This window comes from Felis catus, chromosome A3 (genome assembly GCF_018350175.1).
Source record: "Felis catus isolate Fca126 chromosome A3, F.catus_Fca126_mat1.0, whole genome shotgun sequence".
Taxonomy (NCBI): domain Eukaryota; kingdom Metazoa; phylum Chordata; class Mammalia; order Carnivora; family Felidae; genus Felis; species Felis catus.
In genome coordinates, this window is record NC_058370.1 from 107077984 (window position 1) to 107095847 (window position 17864).

General features: G+C 35.7%; 1 long non-coding RNA gene across 1 annotated transcript in view; it reads left to right on the forward strand.

Moving 5' to 3' along the window:
• The window catches only part of LOC123384543, a 171456-nt gene that overhangs the window by 92641 nt on the left and 60951 nt on the right, over nt 1-17864 (forward strand). Inside the window, exons 3-4 of the long non-coding RNA XR_006595790.1 lie at nt 1519-1607; nt 7187-7327. This is a non-coding gene — a long non-coding RNA (uncharacterized LOC123384543). The remainder of the gene's footprint in view (nt 1-1518; nt 1608-7186; nt 7328-17864) is intronic.

A 17864-nucleotide genomic window follows, 5' to 3' on the forward strand; every position in this document is an offset into this window, starting at 1 on the left:
GCACTATTCCAGACATTACCAACAGAGCTGTGAACCAGATAATGAAAGCCCTGGCCTTCTGGAGTGAGAGAGAAAGTCTGGAGTCTGGAACTCAAGGTTAATTTTTGATCTAGATGTATAACTTTGAGAGTGACACATCAGCACAAAGATTTTTACTTAAACCCACAGCACTAGGTAAGATCATCTGGAAAGTGAGGGAAAGCAGAAGAAGAAAAGGGAGAAAACGTGAACCTCAGAAATGTAAAAGTTAGGAAGAAAAGACAAAGGTGTAGAGACTGAGAAGAAACGGTCAGTGAATAACTTCAGGAAATGTCCAGGAAAACCATGACCATGAGGAATCCCAGAAGACAGATGAAGAAGTGTTTCAAGAAAGAGGGAGAGACCAATGGAGTCAAATGTGAGTTTATCAACTGCAAGGGCAGAGAATTTACCATTGGATTTAGCAATGATGAAGTCATTAGTGACCTAAAGATTTATTTTGGTGGACTTTATATATATATACAATTTTAAATAAAATCACTTTCCAGAGGGATCTTATTCTCTAAACAAGGCAGAAATTGTAGAGTATCAAATGATATTGAAAATTTAGAGTGTTTAATATTGGATTTGATAAAATTGCTGTCATTGAAGACATTGACAAGGGGATTTTCACTAGAGTGTTGAGAAAGAAAGCTTGATTAGTTTAAGACAAAATAGGAGGTGAGGCCCTAAAGACAATAAAGAGAATGGAAAATAATTTCATGGATTCTCCTACAGGGGAGAAGAGAGTGCAAAGATTCAAAAAGATAAGACAGAGGGTCCCCAGTTTCCCTGGTTTCAACCATTGCTTCTGTTTTCTGGTGTTGTTTTTTTTTTTCCCTTTCCTCCATTTTGTTAAACCTCTCACCCCCGAACCTTGTCTAACCAACAAACCACAGGCTTACTGAACAGCTCTTGAAAAAAACTGTTCTGACAGTTATTGGGATGTCATTGTGCCAACCACACCAGCTAGTAGGAATGACAAACTGGAACAATCTTCCACTGTCTCAACAGCAAGTTTTACAGGTGTTGGAGATGAAAGCTGCTACCTGAGCCAAACCACATGTCCCCCTCTCTTATCCTTTCCCTACAAAATCCTGCTTTGACTCTGAGTAACCTGGTCATGCAACCTGATGTGCAGCAGGTGTGTCTTTAACCTTTACTTGAGTTACTTAAACTAATTTTTCCCTTGGCAATAGAAATGTGGCAGTAACTGAAAAGAAATCGGCCCTCCAGGGAGGCATGTGTAAATAAAAGCCATTCCTGCTTGTTTCTATTGAAAACAACCCCTACTCTAAAGAGGGAAAGACTCATGATGTGTTTGTAACAGGAGTGGATAATTGCGGGAGAAATGATTGTGCGTCCAAGAACAGATGGGATCCAGTAGAAAGGTGAAAAGTAGAAAGGAGCAAGGACTTAGGAAAGGAGAGAACACCAATGCAGACCATAAGAGGATGTGGTCATGGGAAGATAAGGGAATTCTCTTCTGATGTCTTCTAGTTGCTGAGTGAAACCAGAAAAGTCACTGCATAAGAACAAGGAGAGAGGAGGGGAGTGTTGGCAGAAGAGGCCAAAGGGGGGAAGAGAAGGTAAGAAATGGTGTATGTGTATCATTAATACATGATTTATTGGATTGTGATCCTGGAACGAGGGCTTGTAAATTGCCAGGGCAATGTGATGAAATTGAAAGGCAATGCTAGGATTCCATTTGAGATGGTGTGCTGGGGGAACATAAGTTAGATTCAGATAGCAAATGGCATAAAAAAAGCATTTAAATGTTATTTTCTAACCAATGAGGACATATGATTTTTAAACAAGTGCCCACAAGATCAATAAACCTTATGATAATTTTTGACAATAATTTATTCTTAAACATGTTTATATAATCTACTCTGTAAAATATTAATGATCATTACTGTGAGGGTAAAAAAATAAATGATTTGTATAAATGCATACTTAATGATTGCTTTTAAAATTTGGCTCTATAGTAATTTACAAGCCAAATAAACTGCTTTTAATGTATTAACTGTATATTATTTTCTCATATATCCCCTTACATGCTATTTGCAAGTAGGAGTATTTGGAAACAAATTAAACCCTATATTTCTCATGAAGTGTGTTTCAAAGCATGATGCGTTCTGACTACAAAAATAACACATGCCAATTATTGATAATTTGGGAAGTAAAAAAATTGCAATGAAGAAAAGTAAAAATTACCGGTAATTCTAAACACAGGTATAATAATGTAAAATTACAGCGTATTTTATTATATACATATATCACCATTTACTTCATTGGTTATATAAGTTATTTACAGGTGCAAACCGTATTTCTAAAGGACTTTTTTAATAAAAATTGACGGAGTGGGAAGGAAGGCTGTATAATTGCAACCCAAGAGTAGATACTTTTGAAAACTACAGCAAATTAGACAAATAAAGGATGTAAAATTATGCCACCAGTATCCCAAGATGTACATTTTATCATGGCCTTCTAGAATGCAGCTCATCTCTTTACCTTCCCCCACATTAAGACTCCCACATGAGCTGGACCCAAATCAGGAATAAGCCTTGATTCGCTCTGAATCAGAGCAAAACATGTATTATATTACTTTGGGAAACCTCAGATCATATAAAACCAGGTCAGGTTAACCATATGGCCGTGTTTTTTAAGCTCGCTGCAAGTCCTTTTTATCAATGCAGTTTATTATCGTGGCAGGGGAAGGTTTTCTGAGTCAGAAAATGTGCATTGAACTAGGCCGGAGTTTGGATATTTTGAAAAATATTTTTAAATTAAAGCATTGTATACAAAATGAAGCAAAGTGGTTTAAAATAACAGTTGAAACTACCTTCTCTCTTTAAAAAAAAGTAATCACTGAACCCACAGGATTTGAAGAAAAAGAGACATAAGGAAAAATAAATTCCCATCAAAATCACTTAGTCTCAAGGTAACTCTGTCCATGTTTAAAATCTTAGGACAAAACAACACTGAAGTTTTCCTGTGTTTTTTGGCCTTACGATGAAATCTGATATACCAAGGCAATCTGTTTTGTTTGTGGATTTTTCCCCTCATTGGTCAAAATCACAAATTCATGAAGTACAGAGATAGTAAGATCAACATGTGCCTGGAAATAAATGAGTTCAGAGAACGACTCATCGGAAAGTAAAATAAAGATTTCAAGTTAATTGCATCTTGCTTCATTATCACCCCGCTGAAGAAGTTGGTAGCCAAGAATGAAGATAATAAGCAATTGCCGGAAAATGGCAGAAAAAAACCAACATTTCCTTTCTCTTCTAGAGAGCGTCCTCCTAGTTATAGTTGCTGGACCCATGCTCGGGTCTTATCCCAGGGTTGACCTATTAGGAATGGGGCCAGTCTCCTGAAGAGTATTAAACCCGGTGATCGGTCAGCCACAGAATAATAAAGTGACTTGTCAAAAGATGTGGGAATGTGAAGAAATCAAGCAATAGGGAGAGTTTTGGTTTTAGCAGACTCTAAAAGAATGTTGGGATTTTGGACTGAGTTTTAGCAGGAAACCAGTAGAGTGATTTTTAGGAGCAGGGACTAGTCACAGGCAGCAAGGCCAGATCTAATTCCTTAAATAAACCAAGGAGATGAATTCAATCTACAGTTCTAGAGGGGCCATGTGATGGGGCAGGGGCTCCTGCAGGCAAGATAGACAACTCAGAGAAAGAAAAGTTTAGACGGAGATTAAGTCTTGATAAAACTTAAGAAGTGAAGAGTCTATGGGTGGTTTTGTCTTATGATTCAGTAAGTTTAAAAATAATTAAAAATTAACAAGAGTAGTACTTGGAAATTAAGAAATATTTGTGATAGCTCTTGAGTCAGAAAGGAAATCAAATGTGAAATTTTAAAGCATCTATAAATCAATTAAAAGAATAAATATAGGTTCATACTTCATGTTAAAAATTACAGAGAAAATAGTAACAGTCTTCAGCAGTAAAGAAAAACAGAAAAATGATACAAAAAAAATTAAGAAGAAAGAGTTGATAAAGATAAGAACTGAGGGGTACCTGGTGGCTCAATCGGTTAAGGGTCTGACTTTGGCGAGGGTCATGATCTCATAGTTTGTGAGTTCGAGCCCTGTGTGGGGCTCTGTGCTGACAGCTCAGAACCTGGAGCCTGCCTTGGATTCTGTGTCTCCCTCTCTCTCTGCCCCTCCCCTGCTTGCATTCTGTCTCTGTCTCTGTCTTTCTCTCTCAAAAATAAGTAAAAATAAAAAAAAAAAATTAAAGATAGGACCTGAAATAAACAGAAAATGAGCAAGTCAATTAAACATTGATTTTTGAATATTTGAATTAAATATATGAATTATATAAACCTCTTTAAAATCTGATTAAAGAAAATACAGGGATAGAAAAATAGACAAGTGTGTAAATATTTTCTTAAAGGTGTAACACATATCCTAATGAAAGCAGTAGAACTAGGGGATCTCATTATCTGTAAATCTATTTGAAAATCTAAAGGAAATAGGTGATTTCATGGCAAAACATAAATTATCCAAATTAACTCAAGAAGTGAAAGAACTTGAATATGTTAATTTCCGTGAAAAACTTGGAAAGGTCATCAACATTCTAAACATGTAAAAGACCCCTGGACCAGATATGTTCACAATTGAACTTCGTTTAACTGTTAAATAAAAAATCATTCCAAAGGTATTAAAACTTCCAGTCAAAAGTGAATGGAAAGCTGTGCAATTCATTTTACAAAGCCAACATACATCAGATTAAAAACTTGTTAGAGTACCAAAAAAGTGCTATTTACCTACATCTCTTGTGAATACAGAAATAGAAACTTTTTTTTTTAATTTCAAATAGAATCTTGCAAAGTATCTACAGATCATTGCAGTAAGATCAGGAAAGGCTAGTTCCAGAAATGTTACTGGGTGAAACAGTAAGAAATTGATCAATATAATTTATTATATATGTATTCCAAACAAAACAGAAAAATATGATCATGTAAATAGAAGACATGAATCAAAATACATGAGTGTTATTCTCACTCATTCCTGCTTCCCAAAATGTCCCTCCCTTTGCTAAGGAAATGTCCTGCATTTACCTTTCTTGGGAAGGTAAAAGTTTCAAGTTAACAATGTATTACTACTTCAATTCATTTATCATCTAATTGGTTCCAACATTCTCCTAACCCAAGTTATTTATTTTTAACAGCATTAATTTAAATGTTTGTAATAGCACTAAGAATACTGAAGTTGTTAAAATGAAACACTTTAGAGGCGAGCCTGGGTGGCTCCGTCAGTTAGGCATTCGAGTTCGGCTCAGGCCATCATCTCTCTGTTCATGGGTTCGAGCCCGTGTTCAACTCTGTGCTGACAGCTCAGAGCCTGGAACCTGCTTCAGATTCTGTGTCTCCTTCTCTCTCTCAGAACGTGAGGGGGCAGGGAGAGGGCCAGAGAGAGAGGGAGACACAGAATCCCAAGCAGGCTCCAGGCTCTGAGCTGTCAGCACAGAGCCCAATTTGGGCACGAACCCACGGACCATGAGATCATGACCTGAGCCAAAGTCAGATGCTTAACTAACTGAGCCACCCAGGTGCCCCACATTAAAAAGATTTTTAAATGAGACACTTAGAATCGTCTTGAAAGGTTTAAAATAGATAACATTATTATATATCATGTCATTTTGTCTTGTTTTTTTTCCTTGTGTCACTGTGTGATTTGTAGCCAAACATCATTTTCTTCTTTTTATAAACCAAGAAAACACACTTTTGATTACTTGAAATCTAAAATATGTTCTATGACAGAGTCTGCTCTTTTTAGGAAGGTTCCTAACTATTCACTGATTAAAATTTAGAATATTCTTCTTTTTTGAGAGAGAGAGAGAGAGAGAGAGAGAGAGAGAGAGAAATCGGTCCTAGTCTACCTTTTCTTGTGTTTGTAATGTATGTTTCTTGGCTTTGGGGTGAAGATCACTCCTTCATTTATCTTTTACAGCATCTGAAAGACTGATTTAAAAAAAAAAAAACTTTTTTTCCTCCAGACTGTTCCATAAATGTGCTTTAAATCTGGAGTGAAATTGTGACGGACTTGGAAGTATTCTGTTTGTAATTTATTTCATTTGTACACTCTTTTTTTACTTGTGAATTACAATATACAAAAGATTTTACACAGACACATGCATAAGAAACAGTTATATAGTTTAAGATTTATAAAGCAAATGCCCGTGAAAACACCACTTGAGAAATGGATATAGGGCTTAGTCTCTCTTCAAAATAATCAAGTGGAAAAGAAATTTCTTCAAAGCATGCATTAACTATAGCAATGCTCTTTTATGAATTTGGGATTTTTTTGAAACCTGATATAGAATAAACACTTGAAAATATTTCACATGTGCCTCAGAAAAACACGTTATGTTACAGAGTTTTATACATGTCTTTGAAGCAAACCTTATTAATTTTAGTAATTAAGAGCTTCTCTTCCCGCCCCCCCCCCCATCTTGCTCACTCCCACTGACTGTAATCTAAGTTTGTGAATGCTTTAGAATGAATGTTTGTAGATTTACTGGGTTAGGCAAAATTTTTTTGTTCAACAGACTATAATGATAGGTTGAAAACAAGCATGTGCTGAGAAGGCTGTGAGGTAATTTGCAAAGTATTTGCTGGACATTTTTCACATATAATATCACAGGGAAATTATGCGGGATGATCTGTTTCTCACATTTGACACTGGCTTCAGGACCTCAGTTGGTTGCATTTGTTAATGCCCCAGAATTCCATGACCAGCTGAGGAGGTTGCTGAGTATATAACAGATCTGGGGTAGAACAGGGCACATGCACTGTATTTTAGTTCAGCCACAAACCTGTAAAACTTGCCTTGCTTTGCACTGTTAACGCTATCAGATTCTTTATCCTACTGGTGATTAACATGAAAACTGCTTTAAGACCTTGAGTTACTTATTTAAGAATTAATTTCCCCCGCCTCTCTTCTCATTATCTTAGATTATCTTCAGGTTGAAGACTGGGGTCTGTATGCATTTCCTTTGCTGACAGTACAAAGAGAGGAACCGGAGCTAGGGCTCTGAGTAGTTGTGGTTGATGGGCTTGGTGTTTGCTTTTCCTTCTGAAATTGTTTTTAAAACTTTGCAAGGGTGTTCAGTAGACCTATTTGTCGTGTTTGTATGGGTATTTCCCACAGACTTCCTGCAATCCTTTCCAATTCAGGATGACAATGACATGCATGGAACCTTCTCCAGACAGAGATAATCAGCCTCAGAAGTTCAAGTTCCTTCACTACCTGCCTCTCCCTCTCCGGGAGCTTTCCCCAGACCTTTCCTAGGTACGTGATGATGAAATGATAGGTAAGCATGTGGGTTTTGGTTAGATGAGGTTCTTCTTCCATGGTGGAGAAGGATCTTATTTATAATAGTCATTCTCCCTCTCCTCCTTTCTTTTTGCCAGGTCTTTTATTCCTACCGGGAATATTTAGCTCTGGGCAATTAGGATTCATAGTTAGTTCCCTCTAGCCAGCTTCCCATTCTGGAAAAAGCTGATGGCAAGCCACAGCGATTTTCTGACTCTGGGAAGTTGCTGAGTTGACCTAGCACGGCTTTTGCACTAAGCGAATTATCTGCATATTTTCTCCAAGCTTTTCTATACACCCTGCCTTTCAGCTGGTCTCCAAACTGGGGAATCGTTAGTGAGATTTTTAAATTGTGCCCACTTATCATCACCTCCACCATGTATTCTTTCTCTGAGAAGAAATATGGGCAAAGAGTAGTAATCACTGTAAACACATCGTAACAAATGTAAACACATTTTTTTTTTCCTGGAAAACCATTTTTCAAAGACTATAGTATGGAGCTATTTTCTTTCTTTTGTTGATTGCTGGTTCAGAGTAATTATTATTTTACTTTTTTTTTAATTTTGAAGGAGAATCTATGATTTAGCCTTACTTGATCATATAGAAGCATCATTGCGTTACGTCAACTTTCAAAATCGTGCTTTTTTGGAGTTCAGTATAAATGTCTGACAATATCCAGTCATCTAAATTCCAGAAGGGATGTGGTAGTCAGGCTTCTGAGAATGAGTCTCGATAGCCCTTACTTTTTATAATTCTCTCCTCTGTGACACAATGGTACATCTCTCCCATGACTATATATGTTACCTGGAAAAGGGATTTTACAGATATAATTAAGGTTATAGATCAATTGACCCAGTTTCCTTAAGATAGGGAGGTTAGACCTGGGTGGGCCAGGTCTAATGAGGTAAGCCCTTAAAAATAGATTTTTTCTGTGGCTGGTGGCTAAATAGGAAGTCAAAGAGATTTCAGTCATGAAAAGGACTTGATGGACCATTACTGGTTGGAAGATGGAGGGGGGCTATGTGAGAAGGGATGCTAATGGCATCACAGAGCCAAAAGTGTCCCCTGGCTCACAACCAGCAAGGAAAAAAGGACTTCAGCCCTACGGGCCCAAAGAATTGGGTTCTGTCAACAATCTGAATGAGCCTGGTAATGGACTCTTCCCCCAGAGCATCCACATAAGAACCTAATCTGGCCGCAATTTTGATTTCAACCTTGTGAGAACCAGAGCAGGGAACCCCACGTGAGCCTACCCAGACTTCTGACCTACAGAACTTGAACTAATAAACAGGTTGTGTTTTAAGCCACTAAATTTGGGTACTTTTCTGTACAACAGAAAACAAATACCCATTCAAGACAGTCTGCAAGGACCCTTGCAAGGCACACAACTATTCCTGGAGAAATATTTTACTGTCCGAAAGATGCTACGCACCAGCTCCCTATGCCATGTGACCACATTCACTTCCAGTGTTTTGTAATTTCCACTCTCCCTTAGTGATTCTGTTAAAAACTTTTCCCCCACACCAGTCTTTACCCTGATCCACCCACCTTAATTTCCATCAACCCTCTGTTTAGATTTCTAGCTCACTGGGAATTGGCCTCATCCTTTTTCCTCCCTTTTTGGGCCCTATACGTTCCTATTTCTTGCTTGTTATTTTTTTCCCCTCTGCCCCATAGCTCTGTTGAATAGGGGAGTATTGGTTTCTTTTGTCACTTTTCCATAAATTTCATTTCTCTTATAAATAATTAATCTTATACTCTGATAATATATACAAAACAACTGTGGGTATTTAAGGAAAATTGCAGTGAAGCCCAGCAGGTATTACTTTTACAAACAAAGCAGAACTTTTTATGAGTTTAAAATAAACATTTCTAGCAATAGATATATAGAGCTAATTTTACTCAATAAGAAAATATTTAAATCCTTCAAATTGTTCAAACAGGTAGTTAGGATTCTCCATGAGACATTGTCTTCATCATTCCCTATGCCTACATTATTCAGTTCGTAACTTTTTTTTTAAACTAGGCAAACATCATACTCTGGGAAAATGTTTCTGAGTGGGAAAAGAAATTGCAATGAAAACAAAACAAAGGAAATAGTAAATTACCACATCTCTGGCCCCTTTCTTTCTTTCCTCCAATACAATTTACAACATTGTTTAAATAGGGAGTACAAATAAATGTATAAAGATCACAGACACATATGGGAAAGGAATAAAGCAAGTACAAGGAGGAAATATTTTTATTTGCTACCAAAAAATTGTCTTACCAAGTCTGGAGAATTAGTTCTTAAAGGAAAAAATAACAGATCTAATCGACAAACAGGCATATGGGAAAAAGTGAGGTTTCTGAGAGCTGACTCATTTTTGAAATCCGTTTGTGTAAACAAAAGTTATTCCATGGGTTTTTTGTTCTTTAAAATTAATTCTGTATTATTCTTAAAAAGGTTAAGTGTGGAAACATCGTTCATTTAAAGAAGCGCAATGTTTTACAAAAATAATATCCGTTTATTTTATTTTCCTTGACTGCAATACTGTTGGAGTCATAGGATATTATAGCTGATGTGAGGCACTATAAGGAAATATTTTATAGAAACGCATACTAACATTCTGATTTCTCTCCAATATGTCCTGCACTATGCCAATACCAATCTGCAATAAAAATTCACAAGGACAGACTGTGTTGACAGAATGGTACTTGGGAAGGAAATTTAGACATATGAAGCACAATTTGTTTGGAACAAAAAAAAATGTTGCAAAATAATTTTAGTTGGTATCAAAAATGAGACAAATTGGCAAACTTATCTGAAAGATTTCTATCTTAGAACTGTTGATAATTAAAGCTGGGAACCTTAAAAGTCATTAAGGTGCTGCCTCTTATATGCAGGGCAATCCAAATTACATGCAGAAGATCTCCTACAAGGAGAGTTCTCGAATCTAAAGTACGTGATCATTTCACACATTACTTCTTAGTATCCTTTAAAGGTCTTTTTCAAACTATAGGCCATCTTTCCTAGCCAGGGTACACTGGAGAGGAAAACTATGTGGAAAACTATACCTGGATCAAAAGGGGATATAAGCCATATAGAAATCTACAGAAAAATCAGTTATGTGTTAACTCCTTCATTTATTCAGCACTCCATCAGGCACTTAGATTACATGGATAATTCTGTTGCCATGAAGTGATGAATCTAGTATAACTTAAATGTGTGTGTTTCATTCTCCTCTTAGATTAAAAAAACCGTAAGAGCAAAGGTTAACTGATTCAAGTTTGGACACAAAACTCAAGAGGAATGTGTGTTATTCTGTGTTACATTTGTATATCTTCAATCATTTGTTTATAAGTTGATATGCACCATCACTTATGAACTTCTAAAGGGGAGAGAACATAGTTATTTAATTCTTTTAGTATAGTGTTATGATGAAATGAAAGCCCATTAAGTGAATGCATGTTTTTATGCAGTTGTCTTTGGTTGGTTTGGTTTTAGAGACAAAAAGAAATGTCAGCTGTTGAAACTTTGCCATTCTTTGTCTTTGGATAACAGTCATCATTTTACATAGACATTAGCCTAACTAATTTTACTGGGGATTTTCACATTTCCTCAACAAATGTTCAGTGACATTTCGAGCATCCTACTAGTGTCTCCTCTATAGCCATGTCTGACGGCTGTAGACACAGGATTGTCCTCAATTAAGGTCTAATTTATTTCTCCTAATATATTGCTCTTTTTACTAGAAGTACATAAAGATAAATAGAATATGCTGCCTGTCCTTGAGGACTGCATAGCCCATTGAGGACGATAGACAAGTTAATGTAATATTAAGCAAACGGAACATTTGCCATGGGACCTTTAATCTTAGTGCATAATGGCTAAAATTTGAGCCATACATGTATTGGATAAAAGAGCTAATTTTTTATATAATCATATATCCTTCTGCTTAATTTAAAATTCTGTCTTGTTGTTCTTACATCTATGCACCCTTTCTTGATAAATTGAGAGTTACCTTTACCTCTTTTAGAGTTGCTTTTCAATTTTAACATGCAGCAAAATTCTTCAACAAAAATACTGTGTTTCTTGGGAAGATGATGGCATTTAATGATGAACTCCTGGCATGTACTCAATTGTTCGAAATGTGAAAGCTTCGAAACGTGAAAGCATTTTTTCACTTAAAAAAATAAGTCAAAAGACTATATAGCAGAGCAAAGTTCATATAAAACAATAGGTTATCTAGATGGTGTTTTATCATCTATCACATTACTTTGATATTTAAGGACTTATTGGTGATATTTAGTGCCACTCACTGGTTGATTCAAAGAAATCTCTCCTGTCTGTCTCTTTCTCTTTAAAGATCAGTCTTATCTTACACAATACACAAAAATAAACTCAAAATGGATTAAAGACTTAAATGTAAAACATGAAACCATGAAACACCCAGAAGAAAACTTTGGCAGTAAACTCCTTGACATTGGTCTTGGCAATGATTTTTGGATTTGACAACAAAAGCAAAGATAACAAAAGCAAAAATCATCAAGGGGAACTACACTAAACTAAAAAGTTTCTGTATAGCAAAGGAAACCATCAACAAAATGAAAAAGTGATATAAGGAAAAGGCAAATTATGGAGGAGAAAATATTTACAAACAACACATCCAATAAGGGACAAATAACCAAATATACAAGGAACTCATATAACTCAATAACAAAAAATAAAAAACAAATTGGGGCACCTGGGTGGCTCAGTCAGTTGAGTGTCTGATTCTTGATTTTGGATCAGGTCATGATCCCAGGGTTATGGGATCGAGCCCAGAGTCGGGGATTCATTTTACATTATACTTCTCTTTGAAAAGCACTAGTTGCATTAACGGAAATGATCCTTTTCACATTATTATCTTTGTGATCAAGTTAAGGATTGATGGTATTCACTCATCCAGCAGAGGTAAAATATGAGTCTCACCGACTCAGTGTGGTTTCTCAAGGTCAAAATGTAGCAATGTCAGTGTCATGGCAAGAGACTCCAGTAAAAAGTGAAAATGCAGATGTTTTGCAAACTTTCGTCTGGAACTTTTATCACTGGAACAATAATTTCCAAATTTGAGTTTAGATAAAGGTTTGTTATCAGAAAATAACGTTTTCCTCTGAACATATAGGTGGCAATTTTGCATTAATATTAAAATTCTAAATTAGCAATATATCATATAAATGATAGGGCCAGTATCACACACAGCATATTTCCTCTTTGTTTAGGATAATATTACTAATATTTTGCAGTGTATCTTCTCATTCTTTGTGTCTCTATTTCTACTACTCTATTCCCTAAGCACACTGAAATGGGCAGTAGGAATAGTTGGTAGATAATAGAGAAGAATGATACTTATGCACACACAAACACAATACAATGGGGTTAATTTATTTCGTGAATAATCCATGCATAATATATTGACAACTACCCAAAATACTTCTTAGAAATTTAGAAAACATAATCTCAAGGTTTTCTATTTATTTCCTTATTATTATCACTATTATTAGTAGTATTAGTATTAGTATTTTGTATTTTAGAGAGAAAGAGGGCGTGCAAGCAGGGGAGAGAAGCAGAGGGAGAGAGAGAGAGAGAGAAAATCTTAAGCAGGCTCCATGCAGAGCTTGACACAGGGCTTTATCCCATGACACTGGGATCATGACCTGAGCCAAAATCAAGAGTTGGCTGCTCAACTGACTGAGCCACCCAGGTGCCCTTCTACTTATTTCTGATAGTGCATAAGTCATGTATGCGTAAGTCATGTATGCTACTGAGACAGCAGACAGAACCAACATAGTAAAATAAAATAAAATAAAATAAAATAAAATAAAATAAAATAAAACAAATTTATGATTTGATATGAATCTGAAGTATAGAATATAGCATGGCTCCCTAATGATTAACTTCATTAGATTAACTTCATCTAGGTAGGTCAGTTCCAGACCTAGCTTTATATAAAAATTAAGTTTCCAAGCTCAGCCTATGTTTGTGATTTCTTACCCACCAAAAAATTACCAGGAATGATTCATAACTAGATTGAATAAATGGATTCAAGATGGAAATACACTCATTTCCATGAAAGTGATGATGGCAGATGATTCATTTTCTTACTAGTTCCTAAGTGTATAATTGGCCTTGTTAATAAAAATGAAATACGATAAACCCATTGCTGTATACTCTATAGGATTATGCTGATTATTTTTCTATATGAGTATGCAATGCTAACCATAACCAGGACGTAGGTAACATCAGACATGAATAGGTTTCCTGAGACAAAAACAGATCAGTCATCAGAAAAAAAAAATGGATTATGATTTTTACAATTGTGTAGTAAAGAATATTGGACATAATATGACAAAAATAAGAAATTGCCATTGTTTTTATATTTGCAGAGATCTGAATACCCTGATAACTTTGCAAGTGTTGTTTGCAAAAGAAATTGTTACAAATGCTGTCGAAGGGAAATTAACATCGCAGCATTAACAGAAACAGGTTTGAACTACCTTAAACCATTTTCCTTCTCATTTTTGTAGCTTCCAAGTTATTGGAAAATTTTTTAAAGAAAATTCAACACCTCACATTTATAAATATAATTTCTTATTTTAAAAAACCAACGGATTCTTTGGCAGGCAAGATAATCTTCAAGCAAAAACCAGTATTTTAAAATGTGTTCTCAGGAAACCTAAAAGGCTTATTTTTGGCAATACTAGTCAACATGCCGTCACTTACCTCCTCCAAGATGCAATTACAGTCAGCACTAAATAATTTTGAGCTTCCGGCAAGAGGCTATATTCAAAAAGGTTTCCACAGACCTATAAGCAAATTCACTTCTAAAAGAACTAGCAGAGCAAAACCTCACAAGCTATTTTCTGGCAGTTAGATCATGGTGGAAAAGTTTGGATATTGGCTGGTTTTTATTATTGAATATTACCTTCAAGAAGCAAAACATTAAGATTAATTTTCCTTTTATAAATTGCCAAGAATTTCTTTGTCACCAATTTTCAATTTTCTGAGAAGTGAGAGCAAATTTAAAAGCCACCTGCAGTTTGTTGTAGCTTTTACTATTACTGTCTTACTCTTACTATGTGGACTTAAATTGCATATCATTTCCTTTACTCCCAGATGCTTAAAAAATATGTGTGTATCCCCTAACATCTCAAAAAAAAAAGAGGTTATGAGATGACTAATATTATTTCCATAGTACATTTGTGGAAACTAAGACAAAGACATAAAAAGGGATTCATCACATGTCTTAGCAACTTTTCGTGGTATAAGTGACAATTCAACCCTTGTTTTCTGCTAAATCCCCAAACACAATCGTCATTGTCACATTAGAAGTAAAATGTACTAGAGAGAAATTGTTTCAACAAAGTAAGTGATATTGGAATGTATGGCTATAGTCTGTGTTCTAAGGGCCATTGCTAAGATCTCTTTTCTGAGTCATGAGCATATCAAACGATGAAAAAGCAACTTTACTGCATTTCATGAGTGGAATATAATTAATAGGCAGTTTAAATATGAAAGTTTTAAAGATGCATTGATTCATGCTGTATAGAAGAAAAATTCAGGATCTGTGAATCAGATACCCTGTAGACATAAATCCTGATGTTCTAACATTATTCTCTCAGTAAAATGATTTTACCACCCAAGTGAGTAAAAGTATCTTTTTCCATTGCTTGTGTAGTCATTCTAAGCCCACCTCATTAAGTCCCTGCCCAGGAAAGTACCTTAACAATACTAAAAAATATGAAGGGCTATATTCAGTCAGATTCTTATCTATTTCCAATGTGGAAAATATTCTATGATTGGCCTGATGGGAGACCAGAGAAAGGCTTGTATTTTTATTCACTGTTAAATGATCCATCTAAATAACTAGGCATATTTCATTGGTGCATCATCATATATATTGTTTAATATCAGTTCTTTCCCCTAAACACAATGTTTATATAAATAGAAAAACACTATCCACTGATGGGTACCACAGAAAAAATTTTTAACTTTAACTTTATTTATGTTTATTCTTTTATAATTCTTCATGCTTTACATTAAGAGGATCAATTGATTTATTTTAAAATATTTATTATCAGCCATTGCTATATGTCATTCTCTGTAGCAATTCAGAGTTGATTCCTCAAGAAACTCATGTACAAATGATGAACTTACTATAAGCTAGTCATACCTCAACACTACAACTCAAAGTTAGATGTTCTGCTTAAAATTATTAATAAGTAATGCTATAAGCCTGTCACTAATGAAAATAGTCATAATAAACTCAAATTTAGTGTGTGTTTTCATTTGCTTCATAATTTAGAAATTTTCTATTTTGGGTCTTCTTTAATTGGAACATAGCAATACAATGATATAGAGACTAAAAAGACAATAGAAAAGATCAGTGAAACGAAAGCTGGTTATTTGAAAAGTGAACAAAATTGACAAATTTTTAGCTAGACTCACCAAGAAAAAAAAGAGATGAGGCTCAAATAGTAAAATCGGAAATGAAAGCGATGTTGCAAGTAATACCACATAAATACAAAGGATCCAAAGAGACTACTATGAATAATTATAAGCTACAAATTGGACAACTGAGGAGTAATGGGAAAATCCCTAGGAACATGCAACCTATCAAGACTGAGTCATGATGAAGCAGAAAATATGAACAGACCAATTTTTAGTATACTAAATTTAGTAAGGAGATTGAATCAGTAATCAAAAACCTTCCAACAAATAACAGGATGAGACAGCTTCACTGATGAATTCCACCAAGAATTCAAAGAGGAATTAATGCCAATCCTTCTTAAACTCTTCCAAAATATAGAAGTGAAGGGAAATCTTCCAAACTTTTTTCACAAGGCCAACATTACTCTGATACTGCAACCAGACAAGGACGCCACAGGGAAAGAAAATTACAGGCCATGAACACAAATGTGAAATTCTTAAAAAAAAAAAAAATACTGGCAACCAGGGGCATCTGGGTGACTCAGTTGGTTACATGTCTGACTTTGGCTCAGATCATGATCTCCTGGATCGTGGGTTCGAGCCCCACGTGGGGATCTGTGCTGACCAGGCTCAGAGCCTCGAGCCTGCTTTGGATTCTGTGTCTGCCTCTCTCTCTGCCCCTCCCCTCTCCCACTCTGCCTCTCTGGCAAAAATAAATAAACATTAAAAAAAAATTTTTTTTAAATGCTGACAACCAAATTCAACAATATGTTGAAAAGATTGTACACGAAGATCAAATAGAATTTAAATATATATGTATATGTGTGTGTGTATATATATATATATAATAAGCTCATAGATAACAGAGTGTGGTGGTTGCTATAGGTGAGGGGTGAGGGCTGGTAGAAATGGGTGGGACTGTTTTGGGTTTTTTTAGTTTAAATAAATTGAATAAAAATAATTTGAGTAGTGCCTGGGTGGCTCAGGTCATGATGTCAGGGTTTGTGGGTTTGAATAACCCTCCGCCCCCTCCCCCCCCCCCCGTTCTGCCCCCTTTATCGGGCTTTGCCTGACAATGCAGAGCCTGCCTCCTGTTCTCTACCTCTCTCTCTGCCCCTACCCCACTCATTCTCTCCCTCTCTCTCTCTCTCTCTCTCAAAAATAAAAAAATTAAATAAAATATAATTTGAATATTAAAGTCATTTTGTCTGATTCTACCTTCTGTTCCTTGGCATCTTACTCAGGTATTCTTACTACCATATAAATGCTTAGTTACTTAATAAATTGCTTGATGGGGAGGAACATTTTTCTATATCTACAATCCTACCTATATTTTATATCCTCTGAATTTTTTTTAAAGTTTATTTATTCATTTTGCAAGAGAGAGAATGGTGGAGGGGCAGAGATAGAGGGAGAGAGAATCCCAAGGATCTGTCAGTATAGAGCCTGACATGGGGCTTGATCCCATGAACTGTGAGATCATGACCTGAGCAGAAATCAAGAATTGGTCCCTTAACCAACGAGCCACCCAGGTGTGCCTAGCCTCTGAAATTTTTAAAAAATAATTTATTGGGGTGAAATTCACATAACATAAAATTAATTATTTTACATGAACAATTCAGTGGCATTGAGTACACCTACAATGTTGTGGAACACCTTGTTTCTAGTTTCAAAGTATTTCCATTCTTTAGAGGAAAGTTCCATACACATCAGACAGTTCTATCCCATTTCCTCCCTTCTCCCAGTCACTGACCACCGCCAATCTTCATTCTGTCTCTATGTTTTTGTTTATTCTAGACATCTTATATAAATTGAACAGTTCATTCTAGACATCTCATACAAACTGAACCGTATTTTCCATGACCATTTGTGTTTGGCTTCTCTCGGACACCATAAGGGTTTTGAGGTTCATTCATGTTGTAGCATGTATCCACAGTTCATTTCTTATGGCTAAATAATATTCTGTTGTATGTATATAACACGGTTTATGTATTCATTCATCCTTGATGAACACTTATGGCTGTATCCACCTTTTAGCTATTGTGGATAGTGCTGCTATGA